The sequence below is a fragment of the Pinus tabuliformis genome, chromosome 3_2, assembly GCF_031772625.1.
Source record: "Pinus tabuliformis cultivar Carrire ecotype Pingquan chromosome 3_2, CPIR1, whole genome shotgun sequence".
NCBI classification, from domain to species: Eukaryota; Viridiplantae; Streptophyta; class Pinopsida; order Pinales; family Pinaceae; genus Pinus; species Pinus tabuliformis.
Genome location: NC_142302.1, coordinates 284,377,721 through 284,395,856, shown reverse-complemented (window position 1 = coordinate 284,395,856; position 18,136 = coordinate 284,377,721).

Sequence of the window (18,136 nt, the reverse complement as noted above, 5' to 3'; positions counted from 1 at the left end):
ATAATAAAATTCGTAATCAATCATATTGTCATTTGCTCCATATTCATTGGATGCATCTCGATTTAAATGAGATGTATGTTGATTGGATGCATGAAAATGCAGATATTAAAATTTGTAATCAACGATATTATGATTTGCTCCGTATTTATTTCATTATTGGATCAATGCATTGAAATGTAGATTTTAATTTGGATGATTGGAAGATGCATCTTTATTATTAGCATAACCAAATGTTGTTGATATATCCTGAAAAGTATCGTTTTCCAAATAAATTATAATTGCAGGTTATCATTTGGAGTATTCGACTCGTTCAATAGCATTTCACCATAAATCCTGCGAGTAATGAAAATCCATAGAATACTGAAAATATAAAAGTATATTAACCGTACAAATCATTAATACGTTTCAATTTGTTCAGCAATTCGGTTTGTTTAGCCAAGGCTTTTGATAGTACGATCTGCTATCATGAAATTGCTCTTCGCTGACCCAGCTGGCAAACCGGCAAACTCATGATTGAAATCAGTGAATTGTCTTGTAGTTCGATCATCAGTTTGACCATACAAATAGTGATTTTGTTTCAAAGTTTACTTAAAACACTGACTCCTCCCCGTAAACTGCAATACATCTCATGATACTATTCAATACTCATGATACTATTCTATATTACCGGAGCGTCGATTCCGGGAATCGACGCTCCGCCCCTCGGGCGGGGCGGGGCGGCACCCCCGCCCCAGGCCGCCCCGCCCCGCCCGAGGGGCGGAGCGTCGATTCCGGGAATCGACGCTCCGGCAATCAACCTTGCAATCAATCCGCATTTTGAGTTGATATTGTAATACGTTGATGTCTGGATTGAATCATAGATGGATAGCCAGCTAATTAGGCCTTCCAGGTTCTTTTCTCGTGTGAACAGATGTAGATCAGCGAATCTCTATACCTGAACTCTCGTTGGTCAAATTGCAAATTAAATCTATTTTAATAGATAAACGGTTTCTCACACTCAATTTTAATTTTTTTAATAAAAAGACTTGATTGCTACGAAAGCAAGCCGTAAACTTTTATTTTACTTAGAAATGTTTTATAATCACAAAAAATTGTTATAATCATAAGCCTAAGATTTTAATTATCCAATTCAAATGCGATGTTGAATTTATTTATCAAATAACTAAAAATTATACTCTTATCTCAAATTTCAATAATAATAAAACAAGTCAAATCTCAAAACAATTAGAAAATATCATTACAAAATTAGGAATGAGAAGAATCACTTCAAATATTTAATTTTCTTTCGCATATTTGGGTATTTTAAATTTGGCTAAAACAGTTTAACTAATAAATGTTTTAATTTTTTTGATATCGATTTTTTAGTTGATTTCTATAAAATTTTGCAAGACCAATTGACGCTTCTTGAACATTTATTACCCACGGCTATTAACGCAATACCGTCAAATCTCAAGGAAAAGGACCGAACGCAGACATCCACAGAGCAAAGATTGAATCCATACTTGATGAAATCCAATATTTTCACAAGAACAATACTTACGAAATCCAATATCTTCACATCAGTAGACACAATCGCATAATTAATGATGTACTTAGAAAAAGAGGTTTCATAAAACCTAGAGCCGTTCCACCCCTATAAAGACCACCACATGTATTGAATAGGAGAAACAACAGAAATGTAGATTCTATTATTTCTACATTTCTACTGTTTTAGCCAGTAGATTCTACATTTCTGGTGGTCTGAATAGGAGAAACAACAGAAATGTAGAATCTACTGGCTAAAACAGTAGAAATGTAGAAATAATCATTTTCCCACAAGATAGGGTACATACAGAATAATTTTCCCAATATTGCTTTTTATTACACACCATTCATAACAGGCACTCAAACCTTTATTTTTCAACTTTTTTTTCGCAAAGAGTTTACCAATAATAAGACAGCCGCAGCCGCCGCTTGAAGAACACAAACTTATAATCTAATCATCTGCAAAATGTCACCTAAGGGATTTATGACTCATCTTAGTCCACCTTAATACTTCAAATTGCAAGCTGAATACCAAATTCCAGCGAAGTATTTGTAAATGAGTATTAATTTCACTTTCAGCTTTAAAGAACATAAAGCACCACCATATTCATAAACAAAATAAAAAATAACTGCAATTTCCACCAAATTGGCTGAGCAGTTGCACTACTAATTTTCCACACAGGAAAATAGGCAGGCGGTGTTCCCAGGTTTAAATTTTCTGCAAAGGGGTTTGTGAAATTCGAAGAAACTTTAAACTAGAATTTGTTAAATTCTCTAGCGATTGTGATAAAACCTATTGCCCAAAATATTAAAAAGACTACTGAAAATATAACTACAAATAACCGTAAGATCAATTCACATGGAGCCTGAAGTTTTCCACACCAGAGCAATAGGACGTCAAGCTTTCCACGATTTTGCTGCCGCTGCTCCAACAGGGCTGTATTTTCGGAATCTTTGGCCGCTTCGTCCAAATTTCTCTTTTTCACGTTCTTCACCACACTTTCAACGATTTTATCCAGCACCTCCCCCTCGTCCCTGGCAAAAATTAAAACAAGTAAGGTTTAAATCTATCTATGTATGCATCATTAAAATAGATATTGAGAGCGGAGGATGAGTTCTCACGTATTATTTGCATCGAGCTCGAAACCGCTTATTTCTGAAACATCAGAAAGAACCTTTCTCCACTTTTGACAGGGTACATACTGGCTAAAATGGTATGTACAGTAGAAATGTAGAATTGAGTGTGAGAAACTGTTTATCTATTAAAATAGATTTAATTTGCAATTTGACCAACGAGAGTTCAGGTATAGAGATTCGCTGATCTACATTTGTTCACGCGAGAAAAGAACCTGGAAGGCCTAATTAGCTGGCTATCCATCTATGATTCAATCCAGACATCAACGTATTACAATATCAACTCAAAATGCGGATTGATTGCAAGGTTGATTGCCGGAGCGTCGATTCCCGGAATCGACGCTCCCGTAATATAGAATAGTATCATGAGTATTGAATAGTATCATGAGATGTATTGCAGTTTACGGGGAGGAGTCAGTGTTTTAAGTAAACTTTGAAACAAAATCACTATTTGTATGGTCAAACTGATGATCGAACTATAGGACAATTCACTGATTTCAATCATGAGTTTGCCGGTTTGCCAGCTGGGTCAGCGAAGAGCAATTTCATGATAGCAGATCGTACTATCAAAAGCCTTGGCTAAACAAACCGAATTGCTGAACAAATTGAAACGTATTAATGATTTGTACGGTTAATATACTTTTATATTTTCCGTATTCTATGGATTTTCATTACTCGCAGGATTTATGGTGAAATGCTATTGAACGAGTCGAATACTCCAAATGATAACCTGTAATTATAATTTATTTGGAAAACGATACTTTTCAGGATATATCAACAACATTTGGTTATGCTAATAATAAAGATGCATCTTCCAATCATCCAAATTAAAATCTACATTTCAATGCATCGATCCAATAATGAAATAGATTACAAATTTTAATATCTGCATTTTCATGCATCCAATCAACATACATCTCATTTAAATCGAGATGCATCCAATGAATATGGAGCAAATGACAATATGATTGATTACGAATTTTATTATGTCACATATTAAATTGAACCAAACTCCCCAATTTTAACGTTGTGTCGATGATTTCATATATAAATTCAATATCATTATACAATTGTACAAGAACAATAATCTAAACAAAAGTACTTCCACCTGTATCCGGCCATATATGACGTCCCAAACTATATGCAAATATTTTTCCATCCAGCTCTATAGTATTTTAATGCAGAAGAGTATTGATTCTAATTAGACCTACAACCCTCCAAAAATATTTACTAAAAAAAGTTCATTTATTAGGCGTCCATCCAATTGAGTGACTATCCAAATCCAATTGATATAGCGGCAAAATTCACCTACATTGATAAATCTATTTCTAGGGTTCTATTGTATGTCACAAACCAAACTCCCAAATATTGACATTTTGTCCATGATTTCATCGATATATTCAATATCTTCATTTGATTGTACCAAACAATAATTTAAACAAAAGTAAAAGTAGACACAATATGGCTTCACAACAATAATTTAAACAAAAGTACAAGTAGACATAATATGGCTTCACAAACTATATGATAATATTTTTCCATCCATGTCTATAGTATGCTAATGCAGATGCCCTTTGCTTCTAATTAGACCTAGAGCCTTCCTCCAAAAGAAAGTATTAAAAAGGTCCATTTATTATTAGGTGTCAGTCTTCTCACACCAACATAAATTTTAGTGCCATAAGATTGGGACCTAATAAATGAACCTTTGTAACACATTCGTTGGAGAAAGGCTGTGAATCCCTATGTTTATGGGTTATTTAATTTTTATAGGTGACGGTGATATCATCCATTAACTCTGAGCAGGTCTTCCAGGAATATATATCCAATAGTATTTTACAGAAGACCTAGACCCGATTGTAACTTTGGTTATCGGAACTTCCCAGCAAGAAATTCAACGGTTGACCTTGCAGTTTGTTCTCGGATGACCCGAACATACAGTCTAGTTAAGGATGCATTAAAAGATTCTTTCACAGCATTCCTAAATATTAAAAGATTCACTGACAACTTTCCTCTAGATATTCACAGCGTTCCTCCCTGAAACGTCGTAAAAGACTAGTTCACAGCGTTCCTTTCGTTTAAGAGATGTATTAAAAGGTTCATCTATTCAGTGCAGGGTATTATTAATGAACTCTTATCACGTTTCATATGAAAGTATTCATATATCCATTCTATGCTATTATATTGTAGAAAGAGTGATCTAGGGTGCCATATATATATATATATATATATATATATATATATATATATAGATATATCCGCCATATCTTCCACTACTTCTTGGCAGGTTTCCGGATGGATGAACATTTCAGAGCTTTCACACATAGATATGGTGTAGGTAGTCAAATATTATGATTAGAGTATGCAATATCAAGCTCGGTAATTTGAAGGTGCTTATTAGATCTTTCTGGGCGTGGGGGGCGGGTGGAAAATAAAAAAAATCTAGTCTAAATTACCCTTTGTTATATTCATTAAATATTAAACTTAAAGTTTTCTGCCAAAATAATGAGTAAAAGTCATTGATTCCCAATTTATTATAATGCATCATCAATTGTGCGTTGTATTAATTTTTAGAACATTGGTGTTCTCAAGTATCATGCATTCATTGGCACAATAATTTTTTAAAATATTATCTCATGGTGTTTTTTTTATGTCCTGGAGCACCACCAGTAGTGCATCATAGAAATTAAGGGCACATCAATACGGCCATGAAATTTGTTTATTAATGTACTTAAGATCTATTGGAGCATTGTTAAAGGTGCATTACTACATTTAATAATAATAATTGATCGACAATTGCAGGAAATTTTAACTCAATAGCGAGTTAAGATGTACCAAATCACCATAAATGGTATGTCCTTTCTTTCTAAGTATACTAACAAGCATAATAAAGAAACAATATGCTCTATATATTAACCCATTGTACATAGTGTGGCTCGTAAAAGCATCAATGATCACTGCGAGTTGATGCACCACGTGGAATTTTTTTTTGAAAATAATGAAAAGACAAACAAGTTAAAGAACAATTTTAAATTTTAAACCACTAAATACGTAGAGTGGGGGATAACAATCAATTTACTTGGTCCCTTTTTCATTCAAATAAGTATGGTTATGTTATGGTTAGTGTGTAGAGAAAAAATATATAAAAAAAATTAGTATTGTTTGCAAAAATCCACCATGGAAGTAGAGAGGAACTCTTCGCTTCAAGACGACAGAGATTCTAAAAAGGTTGTTACCAGAAGGAACAGTGTTGACATGGGAGTCTGCTGAAACCACTCGTAGATTTAGAAGACTTTTGAAACCTGGAATGTTGGGCATGCATGTGAACTCAGATGGGGCACTAGTTGATGAAAGAGAAGAATATGGAACATCTTCGTCAGCATCCAGTCACTCATTTGAAGATGTGAATTCTGATGGTGTGCAAGAAAATATGAGTGATTTTGAATAATTGTTTAAGATAGTTTATATAACTGATGTATGCATCGTATCTTCAAATAAAATTAATGTTTTCCATATTTTGTTAAATGAGAAGTTATCAATCATTTTTATGTTGTTGGATTATGTCTTAAGTATGATAAATTTTATTGTTTAAATATCCACAATGCAATATCAAATTAGAGATATAATGTCTGTTTTATTCAGTATACAAATAAAGACTTTTGAATTCATTCAGTGATATAATTTGTTCATAATGTCATGTTTTTTTAGTTTTATAGTTGAAAAAATTTCAATTTCTTTTGTATCTAGCATGTTGTGGTTGAAAACATGTTAAATTTATACTTAGGAAAGAAAAATGATATTCTACCAGAAACATTAATGTGTTTTTTCCTTAAAATTTAACTTTGTTTGAGACATAAAAAATTGGTTTTATTAGCATTTTTTAAAAAGTATGAAAATTGACCCTAAAAAAAAAATCATTATTCCAGTATCAACACTTTCGTTCTGAAGCTATATTTTGCAGGAAAATTTCGTAGAAAATTTTGTAGTCACTGCCATTTTTAAAACAGCCGCAAAATTGACACCTAAAAAAAATAACATCGTTCCAGTATACACACTTTTCGTTTTGAGCACTGTTTTTGTGGTTTTTTTGAGGTTTTTGGGCCAGAGTTCCCGTTTTGAGTTTATAGTTCCCGTTTCAAAGTTTACATTGTTTACTGGACATTTATTGGAAATGTGTCCAGTCTTACCACAAAGCCAACAAGTAAGCTTGTTCCATTTCTCCTCGTTTGGAGGTATGCAAATGTATATCAGAAGGCTTGTAGTAATGTGTCCTAGGGACATACCTGTAATATCCCTTTCTGGGCCTTGAAGAGGCCTTGGGTCCATTGGAGACCTGTCTTTTGCCTTTTTGATATTTGGTAGTCTATATATATTCTTTCTTGGCTTTCTTTTAAACTTTTCCCCTCCTTACCAGGGGATCATAATTGGTTAGACCATATTTACTATAGATAGATTTACTATCTGGAAGCCTTGACAATTTTTCTAAGGACCTATTTCCCTTAGAGCTGGTACACAGATTGATCAATGCTTTTGTGATGAGAGAATAAATTTATCCCCAGGTATATGATTCAAATGGTAGTTGAAATACTTCTTGCACTCTGATATAATCAACAAATCTAGAAGGCAAAGCTGCAAGATATACCTGTTTCCATAGCAATTTTTTTGAATCCTTCGCCTCGTAGATTCTCTGCATCCAATCTCAGTGGAAATATTCAAATTGTGACATCTTATTACATTTGAGGTTCATTAGTATGACCTCGTGCTTATCAGCGATCTCCGTCTCAGAGCCACACTAGTGCTCTAAGATCATTGAAGTCAAAGGTCCAATCATATTGCTTTGAGTTATCCCATTTGAATTATGTATAATATCCCCTGCTTCATCTTTCAATACTTCACTCTTCATTTTTACGAGTAGAGATGGAGATGATTCAGTCTCCCACCATATGAGAAGTGTTCCAGTAAAACACTAAATGATAGTCTTACATGCTTCAACTTCATTCTTTCCTCTAAGACACATTAACTTGTATTCTGTGAACATCATATCGATCATTTATCTGATTTGGCCAACACTGAGATTATCAATGTTCCATTCTCTGTGTGAATCAGGGAAGAATGTGTGTGTTTCTAGAATTTTGCCTTTTCCATCCAAGTCAGGAGCTGGATATTTATTGAACCGACTTTCCAATGGTTCATAGATGGGAAGAATCTGAGATTCTGATTCTTTCTCCTCCTTAAACAAGGAGGCAATTGAAATCTGTTCTGTAGCTTCAGATTTATCTGAGGAGGTCTGAGCTACTTCTTTTGGAAACAAATTTGGGAATCTGTCAATAGGTTTGACAGGATTCTGTATCTGCACATTTCTCTTACATAAGAAAGAAGTAGGGGCTGGTTTATCTGTTTTTGACAGACTTATTTTGTTAATCTTTTTGGTGAAGTTTGTTAACAATCCCTTAGTAGTATCAATGTGGTCTACCATTTTTTCTTCTGCTTCTTCAATCTTATTGAGAGATTCTTTAACATAAAATTTTACAAAAGAAGATGAATATTGTACATAATTAAGACACTTATTTACATCATTAAGAGAAACTTAGACAATATCAAACTGTTCTTTTATTTCAACTGACTTTACTATGCTCATTTCAATCCCTTTCACTGCAGTGTTGGTCCAATTGATCTGTTCACTGGCTTTTTGTATTATTCCGTTTATACCCAGTGCACTGTCATCTTTGAGAACTAAAGGAATGGCCTTTGCAATGTTCTAGTTTTCTCCTAGAATGATACCTTTGTATGGAGGGAAAGTAGATGGTGTCTCTATTTTATTACCATCTAGAGTGGTCCAAGAATGTTTGGCTGAGGAGGAAGATGCTGTATCAGTCATCAACACATTTTCTGATTGAGCTTTTCTTTTCCAGACATATAAAGAAATCTAGTCATTTGTTTTATCCATATACTTTTTCCACTCTTGGGATAACTTGAATTTTTCCTGAACTGTATGACTGAGACCAAATTGTTCTGCCTCAGGGTGAGTGTAGATATCCCAATTCAACATCTCTTTCATCCACTGGGACTCTATGGTCTTTCTACATCCTTCCATTAAGGTAAAGAATTTATGCATTTCTGATACAAAGGGATTTTTACAGTCAGGTGGTAAAGAGAAAAATCTTGACTCTAGGATGAGGTCGTTCATCTGTTCCAAATATCCTAAGCCATACCTACGCATATTAGATGGCCTCATTTTGTTGAACATTCCTATCAGCCTTGGATCTTCTAAAGAGGGCAGTTCATGCATCATGAGAACATGGTCAGATTCGTGTGGAAATGGAATATCTAAGCATTTTGGATTGGGGCACGGATTTATGGATGTGGAAGGATGTGCTTCACCAGTTCGAAGATGATGATTCTCATGTATGATAGACTCAACAAGAATTCTCAAATTTACGGATGAATGACACTCGGGACATTTTACTTCTAATGAAGAAAAAATTACAATATCTGTGCAAATTCGAATAAAGAAATATGGTGGCAAGGATTAAAAACTGAACTAGAGAAAGCAGTATCTACAATGCTTGGATCTTGATAAGCTGATGAGCTTCTACAGGCTTGTTCTATTCTTCTGCAGTCTATTGTTGATATTCTAGGAAAAAATAGGATGACAGAGGATTGATTTTCTTGAATATTTACAGAATTTATTTTTCTCAAAGCATGAGGTTTGGGATTAGAAACGACCCAGTGTTCTGGGAAAGTGAGATCTTCCCAACAAATAGTCTGGTGTTCGATTTTCTGAATTTTTGAGTCAGTCAAAACAATGACACTAGACTTAGAATGTTTACTGGGCACATGGAGGATGGCTAGATATAAAGTATTAGTATGCCGGAAACAACCTTTTGTCTAGATAGCAATGCTATGCCTTTTCTTATGCATGTCAAATCTGGTGGTCCGGATTTGCAGTTGTAGGATCTGATCAATGGTTTCATCAAAGACATAAACTAAGAAGTCTGGATAATAGTCAAACAGTTGAGGAAAAAATCAAGTTAGCCGAGGAGTGGAAAAAGTACATGGATAAAACAAATGCCTGGATTTCTTTCTATGTCTGGAAAAGAAAAGCTTAGTCAGAAAATGTGTTGATGACTGATACAACATCTTCTTCCTCAGCCAAACATTCTTGGACCACTCTATATGGTAATAAAATAGAGACACCATCTACTTTCCATCCATACAAAGGTATCATTCTAGGAGAAAACCATAACACTGCAACAACCATTCCTTTAGTTCTCAAAGATGACAATGCACTGGCTATAGACAGAAGAATACAAAAAGCTAGTGAATAGATCAATTAGACCAACATTGCAATGAAAGGGCTTGAAATGAGCACAGCAAAGTCAGTTGAAATAAAAGAATAGTTCGATATTGTCCAAGTTTCTCTTAATGATGTAAATAAGTGTCTTAATGATGTACAATATTCGTCTTCTGTTGTAAAATCTTCTGTTAAATAATCTCTCAATAAGATTGAAGAAGTAGAAGAAAAAATGGTAGACCACATTGTTACTACTAAGGGATTGTTAACAGACTTAACCGAAAATATTGACAAAATAAGTCTATCAAAAATAGTTAAACTAGCCCCTACTTCTTTCTTATGTAAGAGAAATGTGGAGATACAGAATCCTGTCAAACCTGTTGACAGATTCTCAAATTTGTTTCCAAAAGAAGTAGCTCAGACTTCCTCAGATAAATCTGAAGCTACAGAACACATTTCAATTGCCTCCTTGTTTAAGGAGGAGAAATAATGAGAATCTAAGATTCTTCCCATCTATGAACCATTGGAAAGCCGGTTCAATAAATATCCGGCTCCTAACTTAGATAGAAAATGCAAGATTCCAGAAACACACACATTCTTCCCTAATTCACACAGAGAATGGAACATTATAATCTCAGTGTTGGCCAAATCAGACAAATGATCGATATGATGTTGACAGAATACAAGTTAATGTGTCTTAGAGGAAATAATGAAGTTGAAGCATGTAAGACTCTCATTCAGTGTTTTATTGGAACACTTCTCAGATGGTGGGAGACTGAATCATCTCCAGCTCTACTTGTAAAAATGGAGAGTGAAGTACTCAAAGATGAAGTAGGGGATATTATACATAATTCATATGGGACAACTCAGAGCAATATGATTGGAGCTCTGACTTCAATGATCTTAGAGCACTGGTGTGGCTCTGAGATGGAGATTGCTGATAAGAACGATGTCATACTAATGAAAATCAAATATAATAAGATGTCACGGTTTGAATATTTTCGTCGAGATTGGATGCAGAGAATATATGAGGTGAAAGATTGAAAAAATTTGCTATGGAAACAGGTATATCTTGTAGCTTTTCCTTCTAGATTTGTTGATTATATAAGACTGCAAGACGTATTTCAACTACCATTTGAATCATATACCTGGGTATAAATTTATTATCACATGCAAGAACGATTAATTCAACATTTCAAATTTTCTGAGATGATATGAATTTTAGTTTGTCATCCCAGTGCCCATTCAAATTTCAAATATCAAATTTTGTTTGGGCATATGATTTCAATTTTCAGTTGATTGGAATTCAAACACTGAATTTTACGGCTGAATTTTGTTTGAGTGGTCAATTTCATCAACAATTTTCAATATTGTTCCCTGCATAACCATTGTAGTAGCTGACACTATCAACCAAGAGTTCCCAACGCACATGATCTTTGGGAACCACAAAAACTATAGAGACTCCTTCTTGTATAAAAGCAATATGTTGGGAAATAAGAAATTTCCTTGGGTATATGGGAAAACTGTGTCTAGTAACGACACTGCAAATTTGTGCATCATAGCAAGCCTTGATTTAATATGGTTTGTGCAGAAAAATTTCTTTGTGATCTTGGAGAGGGAAGAGTGGACTTTGGAGAGGGGACTGGTTGTGCCAAACATCATGGGTGCCTAAATGATTGTTACTAATTGGGCTATTGAGAGGCATAATTTGTGAACTGATACAAGCTCCAGTGGTAGCCAGCTTCTCCTCTAGAGGATTGAATTTGGTTGTTCCAAAGACAATCTAGTTGATTTCTCTGGTCATCAACATATTGGAGGCCTAGAGTGGGCATGTTAGTCCAACCCACTTGACCTCTTCCTAAAATAAAAATAAATTACAACATGATCTTTATGGAATTCCCTCATGTCATAGGCATGGTCGCGCTTGCAACACATTCGAAGTGGATGCCTGTTGTTATAAAATCAACTTTGATGACATTTTATGTGTCATTTCATCATTCTAAACACCTTATATGCAAATCTATCACCTTGCTACATGAAAACACCTTTGGTATAAGTGCTAGTCATGTGAATCCCAATGCTGCATTCGATCTTGGTCTTGTCTGTGATGTTTAATTTGATAATTATGTTAGCTTTTTGCATAGCTTCAATTATAGTAGAAGCCAAATTAATATTCTCACAAGGAGATCTGAACTACCCCTCATGTTTTGTGGTCTTTAACCCATTAAGTTTAGTTGGCACTATGAGGATAATTGTTAAGAGGCATTGGAAACATCTCTTACTGCATAGATAAATTATGGAGATAAGGACCCTCATCTTCAAAGGGAAAAATGAACAAGTGAATTATAGAGTGAGATTTTAAAGCCAAGTAACATCTCACAACTAATCCAATGGATGCAAATAATTGAAACTGGTAACCATAGGCTCCTAATGTACGATAATTTTATATTCGTGTCCAGAATTCTATTATTTTTTTCCTTTCATCACAATGAATGTAACTGTGGGCATTCATTTATTATGTATAGGTTTTTATTAAAAACATATTTAAAAAAACAATATTAACATATGTAGCTATAACTAAATTAGGTATTATGTAATAGAATGATATTAGTGTATGTAGTTTGTAAGGAAATTAGATATTATGTAACTAAATTAGTGTGGAAATTATGTTACATTTTTCTTAAGGCTATATTGTTATTTGCTTTGATAATTGTATTTCTTCATTTACCGATTAAATTCAGCCCACAACATCATTACATTATCCAACAACATATGCAATGATATAGAAAGAAAAATATCATTATCAATGTAGAAGAACGTAAGGAACAATAAAATAAAAGCATTCACACATAGAGATACCAAGATTGGTTAGAGACAAGGGAAAAACCCACCACTGAGAAAACCCTTTCGAATTCTTCTTCTTATTATACTTCCATTGCATGATTCAACAAGAGAGAGAGAGTACAGTGATCCATACATTCAACCATAATTACATCCAAAAAAATCAACTAAACAACATCCATGAAATGAACGCAACAAAGATAATAATAAAAACCCTGATTTAGAAACTTGTGATCATCTCTCAATGTATGTGATCAACTGCCAAACTCTGCAGTTAACTAGTGAAAACTTTGGTCAACTATAAAATTCAAACCCCAGGTATTAACTGCATAGAGAGAGTTTTGTTTGTGTGACTGAAACCCTTCAATTTCACACATAGGCCTACATGCCTATGGTCACAATGGAAATTTTCCTATAGCATGTCTGTGACTAAGAACCAAAGCCCTAGAACACACGTGTGAGCTTTAAACCCTGAAATTTCGTACCTATGTGAATCAATCTCCATAAACAACCTCAGACCTATGCGATCCAAAACCAAAGAAGAGAAGAGAAGAATGTTTCATTATCATTGTCTAAATGAGGGTGACTTGAATTGTATTTATAACCTTCCAAGGATGTTCAATTTGATTTAGGGCCGGCTTGATCAAATGTGCACATGTGGGATTTAATTCAAAACTACACTTTCCCTTATCCAATTTGAGTGCTTCAATAATCAAAATTGGTCCTCTTGAAAAGAGGAATCTAGTTCCATGATTGGAAATTGTCATTGAGCTACCAAATATTAACACTTCATCTCAGCTAGGGAGAAATTTCAATCCTATAATCATATTGTAACCCATCTAAGATATCTTGTCATTGGATGTCATCATTAATCTATGCTTATCCATACTTATTTCTTGCTTTTCTCTTCTCATATGATGAGAATTCTCGAATCTAAAAGAAGAATAATTTGACATTAGCGGGAGCTCAATCTACCGCCTCTATCCATCAGTGAGCCACTTCTACCACTTATAATCATTGTTAGTGGGAAGCCAATGTTCCTACTCAAAAGACTCTGCTAGTGGCAAGCCAATGCTACGACCAAGGAAACTCTACCAGTAGGGTGCATAATGCTACAAACCGAGAAAACTCTACTAGAGGGAGCCAAATCCTACAACTCGGGAAACTCTACTAGTGGGGAACCAATTCTACGACCCAAGAAACTTTGCTAGCATGGATAAAATGCTACAACTCGAGAAACTTTGCTAGCAGGGAGCCCAATGCTACAACACGGGAAACTCTACTAGCGGGGATCCAATGCCACGAACTGGGAAACTCTGCGAGTGGGGAGCCCAATACTACAACCCTAGAAACCTCTGTTGATATTCACAACATTAATTTTATGAGTTACCTGCATTTCTAGCTTGAGCACGATTCCAGTTACCATAAATAATATGGATCACATCTAATTTAAGAAGCCAACACCCATTGGCCAGATGGGTGGGAAATATAGATGCCACCTAGGGTATACTTTGCATCGACCAAGATAAGGGAGAAACGTCTCCAACTCTATGGGTAATAGATAGGGGTGATACTATATTGTCTAGAGACCCCTCAACCCTAGGAGCCCTATATCTGAATTCCTTACCCTGGGAGCTCATGTAAGGGGGAAGATCTAGCTTAATGTTCTCGACCAGCCTAGACCCTTATTTCAGGAGGGTCATATCCATCAATCCATGCTACTCTTTGTATATAAAAAACATATCAATGTTCTCAGATCACTTGAGGAGTTTCCTCAAACATCACCTAGATCAACAATCCTTTGATTTTCTTGTTCATGTTGTAACACCCTCCTCCCACATTTTCCTAATTTAACTGGTCCGCAGGGGTAAATATGTGATGAGAGGCTAGTATGATTTGATTAAACAACCCATGTATAGTTAAGGAAGTTGAAATGGTAAAACAATACCAAACCAACCCTCCACACATGCTACCAAACCTCTAGGAGCCAGCCAACCTTTCCAGGTGACCAACCCCTCAAGCAACTTAACATTTTACTGAACTAGAGCCTCAGTATCTCCCACAACATGGGAATGCATGTGACTGGGACCCTCTAGTCACTCTCACAGCAAGGGGATGCAAGTGAATGTGGTCTTTTTCAGCTAGTTGTGAGCGTGTGACCCAATATTTTGTGTCACTTTTTCAATTCCAAGACTGAGGCCACTGCCCAAAACTCCATGAAACTTCCATCAATGAAATATAACATCAAAACAATGACATTAATGCAAATAATTGAACAAAGACATGACTAGACCCCTACTAGCCATGACAGAAATTTCATCAAACATGTCACAAATATGCATTCTACAGGTCATAACAACATATTTGAGCATAGGGGTCTCATACTTATTTGAGAATCACTAAGAAGCATTGATGCCTTATCACATTAGTTTCATTATCATCTATTAGGTCATATATTCATTGTTCATTCATTTACAAATCAAAACATGATGAGATCCATACATCATCACTATCATAAAACATACTCATAACCAACATATAAATAATAGAAATAACAAGGATACAAAAACCATAGAATCCACATATGAACCAATACATTTTCTCATAAAATACCAAGGAGAAGGAACTCTTATCAATGAATGCAAAAGGCAACCATGTTTCAAACTTTCATGAACCACCCAACCATAGATTGGGTGAACCAAGTCTTTCTTCTAACCAATCACCCTTGTGCCATATTCCAAGAATGAATGTGGGACTCATAACAAAAACCCACAAGTACTTCCTGAGGATACACCACCTCACCCTCATCAATAGAACCAGGATTTACCACAATCCACACTGGATCACTAGGATCTAAACAATCATGGATGCCACCATCTTTCTCCACCTACAACGTGAGGAATTTTCCTATCACCTAGTCTCTAAGCTTTACCACAATCCACACCGGATCACTAGGCCCTAATAGGGACCCCACCTTGCAAGATTTACCATATATCCTACCATTCACCGGCTAAGGATTCCTAGGCCTATTCAAGGGCACCCACCTCTATATGTTAGCATATATATCACAATTCAAAGGTTGAGTTTCCTAGGCCCACCGTGGTAGCACAAAATTCGGCTTTACTGTAACCCACAACTTGGTTCACGGGTTACTAGGCCAAGGCTTTACTGCAATCAAAAGTTTGATTCATGGATCACTATGCCATGGTTTCTTTCTTTCAGAGACCACCTCACTCAATTTCAAATTCATCCGACAATCCAGCTCAACCAAGACACGAGAATCCTATCACATCATGGCTATTCAGAAATGGAAAAACAAGGTTGAACAACAATGTCACTGCTGGAAAAACCCATGATAATGACAACAAGAGAACCAAGAACACACATGCATAAACATGCATGCCAAAAATAGCAAGGAAATCATACATGTAAATCGATACATGCAAATAATCCTGCTATAGATGCTTGATCATGTGCTTCCTTGCTTGATCCATTTTTCCATTTTCCTTCTTTTCTTTTGTTAATCCAATGCAAAAGTGCTCCAAGAAAAATCTAAGTGTCCAAGAGTGTGAGATAGAGAGAATAGAGAGAGAGATCAAATACTAAATTGACAAAATGTTACCAACTGATCCTCAGAAGCCTTTTTATTAGTGAGGCCTTTATTTTCTTCAATTTTCCATTATTTTCCTTCACTTTCCTCCTCACATGCAACCTATGACATTTCACCTTCATTTTCGCCAAATTTCCATTATTTGCATAAATAAAATGTCAATTAATGCCTCATGCATTTCAAAAGCCTTTTCCATTTCCTTAACCAATTTCCTTTAGCCATAATAATTCAAATGAACACCCACTAGGATGTCTTACCCAACATTCATCTTGGAAAAAGTGTCCCACAACCGTGGTTATTATTTTTCATTTATTAACTTTTATTACATGGAATTTTCACCAGGGTTGTGATAGAACCCTTCCCCATGGGGGAACACCGTCCTCGGTGTTAAATGACACCTACAACCAACAATATTGTCATAAGAAAAACATACTACGTATGGATCTTTATAACCTAGCTAGATGCAGTATTTACAATAATTAACCTGCTGAGAAGCAAACCAGCATGACACATAACAACCATAACAACATGACACCCATACCGCATATTGGAGCTTTATAACACAACTCTTGGTGATATTTACATCCATATACATATGTACATATTCCAAAAAAATCCCACCAAAACATATTCCAAAACATTCGCTCAACCAATGAATAAGGTGGGATACATAGCCCGCATATGATCTTCCATCTCCCATGTAGCTTCATTGGGCCCAAAGTACTTCCATTGCACTTTAACCTACTTGATTTCTCAGTTTTGGAGGATGAGAATATTTCTCTACAATATGCACTGAGGTTTTGGCTGGAATTCTCCATCTGGCTCCACCTACAATAGAGACCAGTCAATTATATTGTCACCATACTTAACATACTTAAGCAATGACACATGGAAATAATTATGGACTTTCACTATTGGAGGCAGTGCAGGTCGATAGTATACTACTCCAATACTTTCAAGAATCTTGAAAGGTCCAAAAAACTGAGGTGCCACCTTGGCACATGATATAATCTGCAAGGAGCTCTTCTTGGGCTTGATGGGAAAGTACACTTGTTCCCTAACCTGAAACTCCTTAAAGAACCTGTTTTGATCTGCATTTCTTGTTATGCCTTTGCTAACATGTCCAGTATAATAAACACCCTATTATCTGGATCACTATGATTGATGGGAGTATTACAACTCCGCCCATACAATGCCTCAAATGAATTGATGATCAAATATTCTCAATACTCATTGTGGTAAGCGAGATAAACTAGTGGAAGATAGCCTTCCCACTTCCACTACTGATGCATCACATACATGCAAAACATGTCCTCCAATATCCTGCTGACCCTCTCTCTTTGTTCATCTATCTGTGGATGATAAGTTGTACTGAAGGCCAACCCTATCCCTAAACCTACAAGAAACTCCTTCCAAAACTTGGAAGTGAACTTAACATCCCTTTCTAACACAATCTTCTTCGGAATACCATGAGGTCTCACTACATCTCTGATGAAGACATATGATACATAACTAACTGAATGTGTACACTTCACTGGAATGAAGTACGTTACCTTTGTGAACCTATCCACCACAACCATGATGGAATCATGTTGTCAAGATGTCCTTGGAAAACCTGTGATGAAATCCATGCAAATGACCTCCCATTTCCACTCTGGAACACAAATTGTTGTAGTAGTTCACCTAGATGCTTACACTTTGTCTTTACCTACTAACACTCCAACCATCTAGCCACA